Here is a 9,032-nt window from a genome sequence, read left to right on the forward strand (position 1 = left end):
AGTAAGTTATAGTGCAATTTGTCCCCCATCTAACCATACTAAAAACTTTGGGCTACGACAAACAGGGGCCGAGTACTTAAGCAAAACGTAAAGAAACAAACCCCTCCATAGGAAATGCATTAAACTAAATTTTGGAGGCTCGGAACTCTGGTTCTACCAAAGATACGGGGATGTAAATAATGTGACCTTGACACAAATGTTCGGATAATTATAAAGGTCTTTACATTTTCCAAGCAAATAAAAAAAACTTCGCGGTTTCGAACCTGTGGCCTTCCGGGAGTGAGGCGGATGTGTTAACCACTACACTACAGATATGTTATCATGGGTGACCGAGAATACAGGCTGAGTAATTAAGGAAAAAGTATAGAAACAACTCCTTCCATAGGAATAGCATGAGACCCAATTTTGGAGGCTCGTAACTCTGGTTCTAGTAGAGATACGGGGATGTCCTTTGAGTATGTTATAGTGCAATTTGTCCCCCACATGAAAATACTAAAAACGTAGGGCTACAACAAACATGGGCCAAGTAATTAAGCAAAACGTAAACGAACAACCCCTCCATAGGAAAAGCGTTTGACCCAATTTTAGAGGCTCGTAACTCTGGTTCTAGTAGAGATTCGGGGATGTCCTTTGAGTAAGTTATAGTGCAATTTGTCCCCCATCTAACCATACTAAAAACTTTGGGCTACGACAAACAGGGGCCGAGTACTTAAGCAAAACGTAAAGAAACAAACCCCTCCATAGGAAATGCATTAAACTAAATTTTGGAGGCTCGGAACTCTGGTTCTACCAAAGATACGGGGATGTAAATAATGTGACCTTGACACAAATGTTCGGATAATTATAAAGGTCTTTACATTTTCCAAGCAAATAAAAAAAACTTCGCGGTTTCGAACCTGTGGCCTTCCGGGAGTGAGGCGGATGTGTTAACCACTACACTACAGATATGTTATCATGGGTGACCGAGAATACAGGCTGAGTAATTAAGGAAAAAGTAAAGAAACAACTCCTTCCATAGGAATAGCATTAGACCCAATTTTGGAGGCTCGTAACTCTGGTTCTAGTAGAGATACGGGGATGTCCTTTGAGTATGTTATAGTGCAATTTGTCCCCCATCTGACCATACTAAAATCGTAGGGCTACGACAAACATGGGCCAAGTAATTAAGCAAAACGTAATCGAACAACCCCTCCATAGGAAAAGCGTTTGACCCAATTTTAGAGGCTCGTAACTCTGGTTCTAGTAGAGATTCGGGGATGTCCTTTGAGTAAGTTATAGTGCAATTTGTCCCCCATCTAACCATACTAAAAACTTTGGGCTACGACAAACAGGGGCCGAGTACTTAAGCAAAACGTAAAGAAACAAACCCCTCCATAGGAAATGCATTAAACTAAATTTTGGAGGCTCGGAACTCTGGTTCTACCAAAGATACGGGGATGTAAATAATGTGACCTTGACACAAATGTTCGGATAATTATAAAGGTCTTTACATTTTCCAAGCAAATAAAAAAAACTTCGCGGTTTCGAACCTGTGGCCTTCCGGGAGTGAGGCGGATGTGTTAACCACTACACTACAGATATGTTATCATGGGTGACCGAGAATACAGGCTGAGTAATTAAGGAAAAAGTATAGAAACAACTCCTTCCATAGGAATAGCATGAGACCCAATTTTGGAGGCTCGTAACTCTGGTTCTAGTAGAGATACGGGGATGTCCTTTGAGTATGTTATAGTGCAATTTGTCCCCCACATGAAAATACTAAAAACGTAGGGCTACAACAAACATGGGCCAAGTAATTAAGCAAAACGTAAACGAACAACCCCTCCATAGGAAAAGCGTTTGACCCAATTTTAGAGGCTCGTAACTCTGGTTCTAGTAGAGATTCGGGGATGTCCTTTGAGTAAGTTATAGTGCAATTTGTCCCCCATCTAACCATACTAAAAACTTTGGGCTACGACAAACAGGGGCCGAGTACTTAAGCAAAACATAAAGAAACAAACCCCTCCATAAGAAATGCATTAAACTAAATTTTGGAGGCTCGGAACTCTGGTTCTACCAGAGATACGGGGATGTAAATAATGTGACCTTGACAAAAATGTTCTGATAATTATAAAGGTCTTTACATTTTCCAAGCAAATAAAAAAAAACTTCGCGGTTTCGAACCTGTGGCCTTCCGGGAGTGAGGCGGATGTGTTAACCACTACACTACAGATATGTTATCATGGGTGACCGAGAATACAGGCCGAGTAATTAAGGAAAAAGTAAAGAAACAACTCCTTCCATAGGAATAGCATTAGACCCAATTTTGGAGGCTCGTAACTCTGGTTCTAGTAGAGATACGGGGATGTCCTTTGAGTATGTTATAGTGCAATTTGTCCCCCATCTGACCATACTAAAATCGTAGGGCTACGACAAACATGGGCCAAGTAATTAAGCAAAACGTAATCGAACAACCCCTCCATAGGAAAAGCGTTTGACCCAATTTTAGAGGCTCGTAACTCTGGTTCTAGTAGAGATTCGGGGATGTCCTTTGAGTAAGTTATAGTGCAATTTGTCCCCCATCTAACCATACTAAAAACTTTGGGCTACGACAAACAGGGGCCGAGTACTTAAGCAAAACGTAAAGAAACAAACCCCTCCATAGGAAATGCATTAAACTAAATTTTGGAGGCTCGGAACTCTGGTTCTACCAAAGATACGGGGATGTAAATAATGTGACCTTGACACAAATGTTCGGATAATTATAAAGGTCTTTACATTTTCCAAGCAAATAAAAAAAACTTCGCGGTTTCGAACCTGTGGCCTTCCGGGAGTGAGGCGGATGTGTTAACCACTACACTACAGATATGTTATCATGGGTGACCGAGAATACAGGCTGAGTAATTAAGGAAAAAGTATAGAAACAACTCCTTCCATAGGAATAGCATGAGACCCAATTTTGGAGGCTCGTAACTCTGGTTCTAGTAGAGATACGGGGATGTCCTTTGAGTATGTTATAGTGCAATTTGTCCCCCACATGAAAATACTAAAAACGTAGGGCTACAACAAACATGGGCCAAGTAATTAAGCAAAACGTAAACGAACAACCCCTCCATAGGAAAAGCGTTTGACCCAATTTTAGAGGCTCGTAACTCTGGTTCTAGTAGAGATTCGGGGATGTCCTTTGAGTAAGTTATAGTGCAATTTGTCCCCCATCTAACCATACTAAAAACTTTGGGCTACGACAAACAGGGGCCGAGTACTTAAGCAAAACGTAAAGAAACAAACCCCTCCATAGGAAATGCATTAAACTAAATTTTGGAGGCTCGGAACTCTGGTTCTACCAAAGATACGGGGATGTAAATAATGTGACCTTGACACAAATGTTCGGATAATTATAAAGGTCTTTACATTTTCCAAGCAAATAAAAAAAACTTCGCGGTTTCGAACCTGTGGCCTTCCGGGAGTGAGGCGGATGTGTTAACCACTACACTACAGATATGTTATCATGGGTGACCGAGAATACAGGCTGAGTAATTAAGGAAAAAGTAAAGAAACAACTCCTTCCATAGGAATAGCATTAGACCCAATTTTGGAGGCTCGTAACTCTGGTTCTAGTAGAGATACGGGGATGTCCTTTGAGTATGTTATAGTGCAATTTGTCCCCCATCTGACCATACTAAAATCGTAGGGCTACGACAAACATGGGCCAAGTAATTAAGCAAAACGTAATCGAACAACCCCTCCATAGGAAAAGCGTTTGACCCAATTTTAGAGGCTCGTAACTCTGGTTCTAGTAGAGATTCGGGGATGTCCTTTGAGTAAGTTATAGTGCAATTTGTCCCCCATCTAACCATACTAAAAACTTTGGGCTACGACAAACAGGGGCCGAGTACTTAAGCAAAACGTAAAGAAACAAACCCCTCCATAGGAAATGCATTAAACTAAATTTTGGAGGCTCGGAACTCTGGTTCTACCAAAGATACGGGGATGTAAATAATGTGACCTTGACACAAATGTTCGGATAATTATAAAGGTCTTTACATTTTCCAAGCAAATAAAAAAAACTTCGCGGTTTCGAACCTGTGGCCTTCCGGGAGTGAGGCGGATGTGTTAACCACTACACTACAGATATGTTATCATGGGTGACCGAGAATACAGGCTGAGTAATTAAGGAAAAAGTATAGAAACAACTCCTTCCATAGGAATAGCATGAGACCCAATTTTGGAGGCTCGTAACTCTGGTTCTAGTAGAGATACGGGGATGTCCTTTGAGTATGTTATAGTGCAATTTGTCCCCCACATGAAAATACTAAAAACGTAGGGCTACAACAAACATGGGCCAAGTAATTAAGCAAAACGTAAACGAACAACCCCTCCATAGGAAAAGCGTTTGACCCAATTTTAGAGGCTCGTAACTCTGGTTCTAGTAGAGATTCGGGGATGTCCTTTGAGTAAGTTATAGTGCAATTTGTCCCCCATCTAACCATACTAAAAACTTTGGGCTACGACAAACAGGGGCCGAGTACTTAAGCAAAACGTAAAGAAACAAACCCCTCCATAGGAAATGCATTAAACTAAATTTTGGAGGCTCGGAACTCTGGTTCTACCAAAGATACGGGGATGTAAATAATGTGACCTTGACACAAATGTTCGGATAATTATAAAGGTCTTTACATTTTCCAAGCAAATAAAAAAAACTTCGCGGTTTCGAACCTGTGGCCTTCCGGGAGTGAGGCGGATGTGTTAACCACTACACTACAGATATGTTATCATGGGTGACCGAGAATACAGGCTGAGTAATTAAGGAAAAAGTAAAGAAACAACTCCTTCCATAGGAATAGCATTAGACCCAATTTTGGAGGCTCGTAACTCTGGTTCTAGTAGAGATACGGGGATGTCCTTTGAGTATGTTATAGTGCAATTTGTCCCCCATCTGACCATACTAAAATCGTAGGGCTACGACAAACATGGGCCAAGTAATTAAGCAAAACGTAATCGAACAACCCCTCCATAGGAAAAGCGTTTGACCCAATTTTAGAGGCTCGTAACTCTGGTTCTAGTAGAGATTCGGGGATGTCCTTTGAGTAAGTTATAGTGCAATTTGTCCCCCATCTAACCATACTAAAAACTTTGGGCTACGACAAACAGGGGCCGAGTACTTAAGCAAAACGTAAAGAAACAAACCCCTCCATAGGAAATGCATTAAACTAAATTTTGGAGGCTCGGAACTCTGGTTCTACCAAAGATACGGGGATGTAAATAATGTGACCTTGACACAAATGTTCGGATAATTATAAAGGTCTTTACATTTTCCAAGCAAATAAAAAAAACTTCGCGGTTTCGAACCTGTGGCCTTCCGGGAGTGAGGCGGATGTGTTAACCACTACACTACAGATATGTTATCATGGGTGACCGAGAATACAGGCTGAGTAATTAAGGAAAAAGTATAGAAACAACTCCTTCCATAGGAATAGCATGAGACCCAATTTTGGAGGCTCGTAACTCTGGTTCTAGTAGAGATACGGGGATGTCCTTTGAGTATGTTATAGTGCAATTTGTCCCCCATCTGACCATACTAAAATCGTAGGGCTACGACAAACATGGGCCAAGTAATTAAGCAAAACGTAATCGAACAACCCCTCCATAGGAAAAGCGTTTGACCCAATTTTAGAGGCTCGGAACTCTGGTTCTACCAGAGATACGGGGATGTAAATAATGTGACCTTGACACAAATGTTCTGATAATTATAAAGGTCGTTACATTTTCCAAGCAAATAAAAAACAACTTCGCGGTTTCGAACCTGTGGCTTTCCGGGAGTGAGGCGGATGTGTTAACCACTACACTACAGATATGTTATCATGGATGACCGAGAATACAGGCCGAGTAATTAAGGAAAAAGTAAAGAAACAACTCCTTCCATAGGAATAGCATTAGACACAATTTTGGAGGCTCGTAACTCTGGTTCTAGTAGAGATACGGGGATGTCCTTTGAGTATGTTATAGTGCAATTTGTCCCCCATCTAACCATACTAAAAACTTTGGGCTACGACAAACAGGGGCCGAGTACTTAAGCAAAACGTAAAGAAACAAACCCCTCCATAGGAAATGCATTAAACTAAATTTTGGAGGCTCGGAACTCTGGTTCTACCAGAGATACGGGGATGTAAATAATGTGACCTTGACACAAATGTTCTGATAATTATAAAGGTCTTTACATTTTCCAAGCAAATAAAAAAAAACTTCGCGGTTTCGAACCTGTGGCCTTCCGGGAGTGAGGCGGATGTGTTAACCACTACACTACAGATATGTTATCATGGGTGACCGAGAATACAGGCCGAGTAATTAAGGAAAAAGTAAAGAAACAACTCCTTCCATAGGAATAGCATTAGACCCAATTTTTTAGGCTCGTAACTCTGGTTCTAGTAGAGATACGGGGATGTCCTTTGAGTAAGTTATAGTGCAATTTATCCCCCATCTAACCAAACTAAAAACTTTGGTCTACGACAAACATAGGCCAAGTAATTAAGAAAAAGATAAACAAACAACCCCCTCCATAGGAAAAGCATTTGACCCAAATTTGGAGGCTCGTAACTCTGGTTCTAGTAGAGATACGGGGATGTCCTTTGAGCAAATTATAGTGCAATTTGCCCCCATCTAACCATACTAAAAACTTTGGGCTACGACAAACAGGGACCGAGTACTTAAGCAAAACGTAAAGAAACAAACCCCTCCATAGGAAATGCTTTAGACTATACTTTGCAGGCTCGTAACTCTGGTTCTAGTAGAGATACGGGGATGTCCTTTGAGCAAGTTATAGTGCATTTTGCCCCCATCTAACCATACTAAAAACGTAGGGCTACAACAAACATGGGCCAAGTAATTAAGCAAAACGTAAACGAACAACCCCTCTATAGGAAAAGCGTTTGACCCAATTTTAGAGGCTCGTAACTCTGGTTCTAGTAGAGATTCGGGGATGTCCTTTGAGTAAGTTATAGTGCAATTTGTCCCCCATCTAACCATACTAAAAACTTTGGGCTACGACAATCAGGGGCCGAGTAATTAAGCAAAACGTAAAGAAACAAACCCCTCCATAGGAAATGCATTAAACTAAATTTTGGAGGCTCGGAACTCTGGTTCTACCAGAGATACGGGGATGTAAATAATGTGACCTTGACACAAATGTTCTGATAATTATAAAGGTCTTTACATTTTCCAAGCAAATAAAAAAAACTTCGCGGTTTCGAACCTGTGGCCCTCCGGGAGTGAGACGGATGTGTTAACCACTACACTACAGATATGTTATCATGGGTGACCGAGAATACAGGCCGAGTAATTAAGGAAAAAGTAAAGAAACAACTCCTTCCATAGGAATAGCATTAGACCCAATTTTGGAGGCTCGTAAGTCTGGTTCTAGTAGAGATACGGAGATGTCCTTTGAGTATGTTATAGTGCAATTTGTCCCCCATCTGACCATACTAAAATCGTAGGGCTACGACAAACATGGGCCAAGTTATTAAGCAAAACGTAAACGAACAACCCCTCCATAGGAAAAGCGTTTGACCCAATTTTAGAGGCTCGTAACTCTGGTTCTAGTAGAGATTCGGGGATGTCCTTTGAGTAAGTTATAGTGCAATGTGTCCCCCATCTAACCATACTAAAAACTTTGGGCTACGACAAACAGGGGCCGAGTACTTAAGCAAAACGTAAAGAAACAAACCCCTCCATAGGAAATGCATTAAACTAAATTTTGGAGGCTCGGAACTCTGGTTCTACCAGAGATACGGGGATGTAAATAATGTGACCTTGACACAAATGTTCTGATAATTATAAAGGTCTTTACATTTTCCAAGCCAATAAAAAAAAACTTCGCGGTTTCGAACCTGTGGCCTTCCGAGAGTGAGGCGGATGTGTTAACCACTACACTACAGATATGTTATCATGGGTGACCGAGAATACAGGCCGAGTAATTAAGGAAAAAGTAAAGAAACAACTCCTTCCATAGGAATAGCATTAGACCCAATTTTGGAGGCTCGTAACTCTGGTTCTAGTAGAGATACGGGGATGTCCTTTGAGTATGTTATAGTGCAATTTGTCCCCCATCTGACCATACTAAAAACGTAGGGCTACAACAAACATGGGCCAAGTAATTAAGCAAAACGTAAACGAACAACCCCTCCACAGGAAAAGCGTTTGACCCAATTTTAGAGGCTCGTAACTCTGGTTCCAGTCGAGATTCGGGGATGTCCTTTGAGTAAGTTATGTTGCAATTTGTCCCCCATCTAACCATACTAAAAACTTTGGGCTACGACAAACAGGGGCCGAGTACTTAAGCAAAACGTAAAGAAACAAACCCCTCCATAGGAAATGCATTAAACTAAATTTTGGAGGCTCGGAACTCTGGTTCTACCAGAGATACGGGGATGTAAATAATGTGACCTTGACACAAATGTTCTGATAATTATAAAGGTCTTTACATTTTCCAAGCAAATAAAAAAAAACTTCGCGGTTTCGAACCTGTGGCCTTCCGGGAGTGAGGCGGATGTGTTAACCACTACACTACAGATATGTTATCATGGGTGACCGAGAATACAGGCCGAGTAATTAAGGAAAAAGTAAAGAAACAACTCCTTCCATAGGAATAGCATTAGACACAATTTTGGAGGCTCGTAACTCTGGTTCTAGTAGAGATACGGGGATGTCCTTTGAGTATGTTATAGTGCAATTTGTCCCCCATCTAACCATACTAAAAACTTTGGGCTACGACAAACAGGGGCCGAGTACTTAAGCAAAACGTAAAGAAACAAACCCCTCCATAGGAAATGCATTAAACTAAATTTTGGAGGCTCGGAACTCTGGTTCTACCAGAGATACGGGGATGTAAATAATGTGACCTTGACACAAATGTTCTGATAATTATAAAGGTCTTTACATTTTCCAAGCCAATAAAAAAAAACTTCGCGGTTTCGAACCTGTGGCCTTCCGAGAGTGAGGCGGATGTGTTAACCACTACACTACAGATATGTTATCATGGGTGACCGAGAATACAGGCC

This window comes from Phalangium opilio, unplaced genomic scaffold (assembly GCF_054372755.1).
Source record: "Phalangium opilio isolate 3A_F unplaced genomic scaffold, DU_Popi_V2 ptg000002l_1, whole genome shotgun sequence".
Classification (NCBI taxonomy): Eukaryota; Metazoa; Arthropoda; class Arachnida; order Opiliones; family Phalangiidae; genus Phalangium; species Phalangium opilio.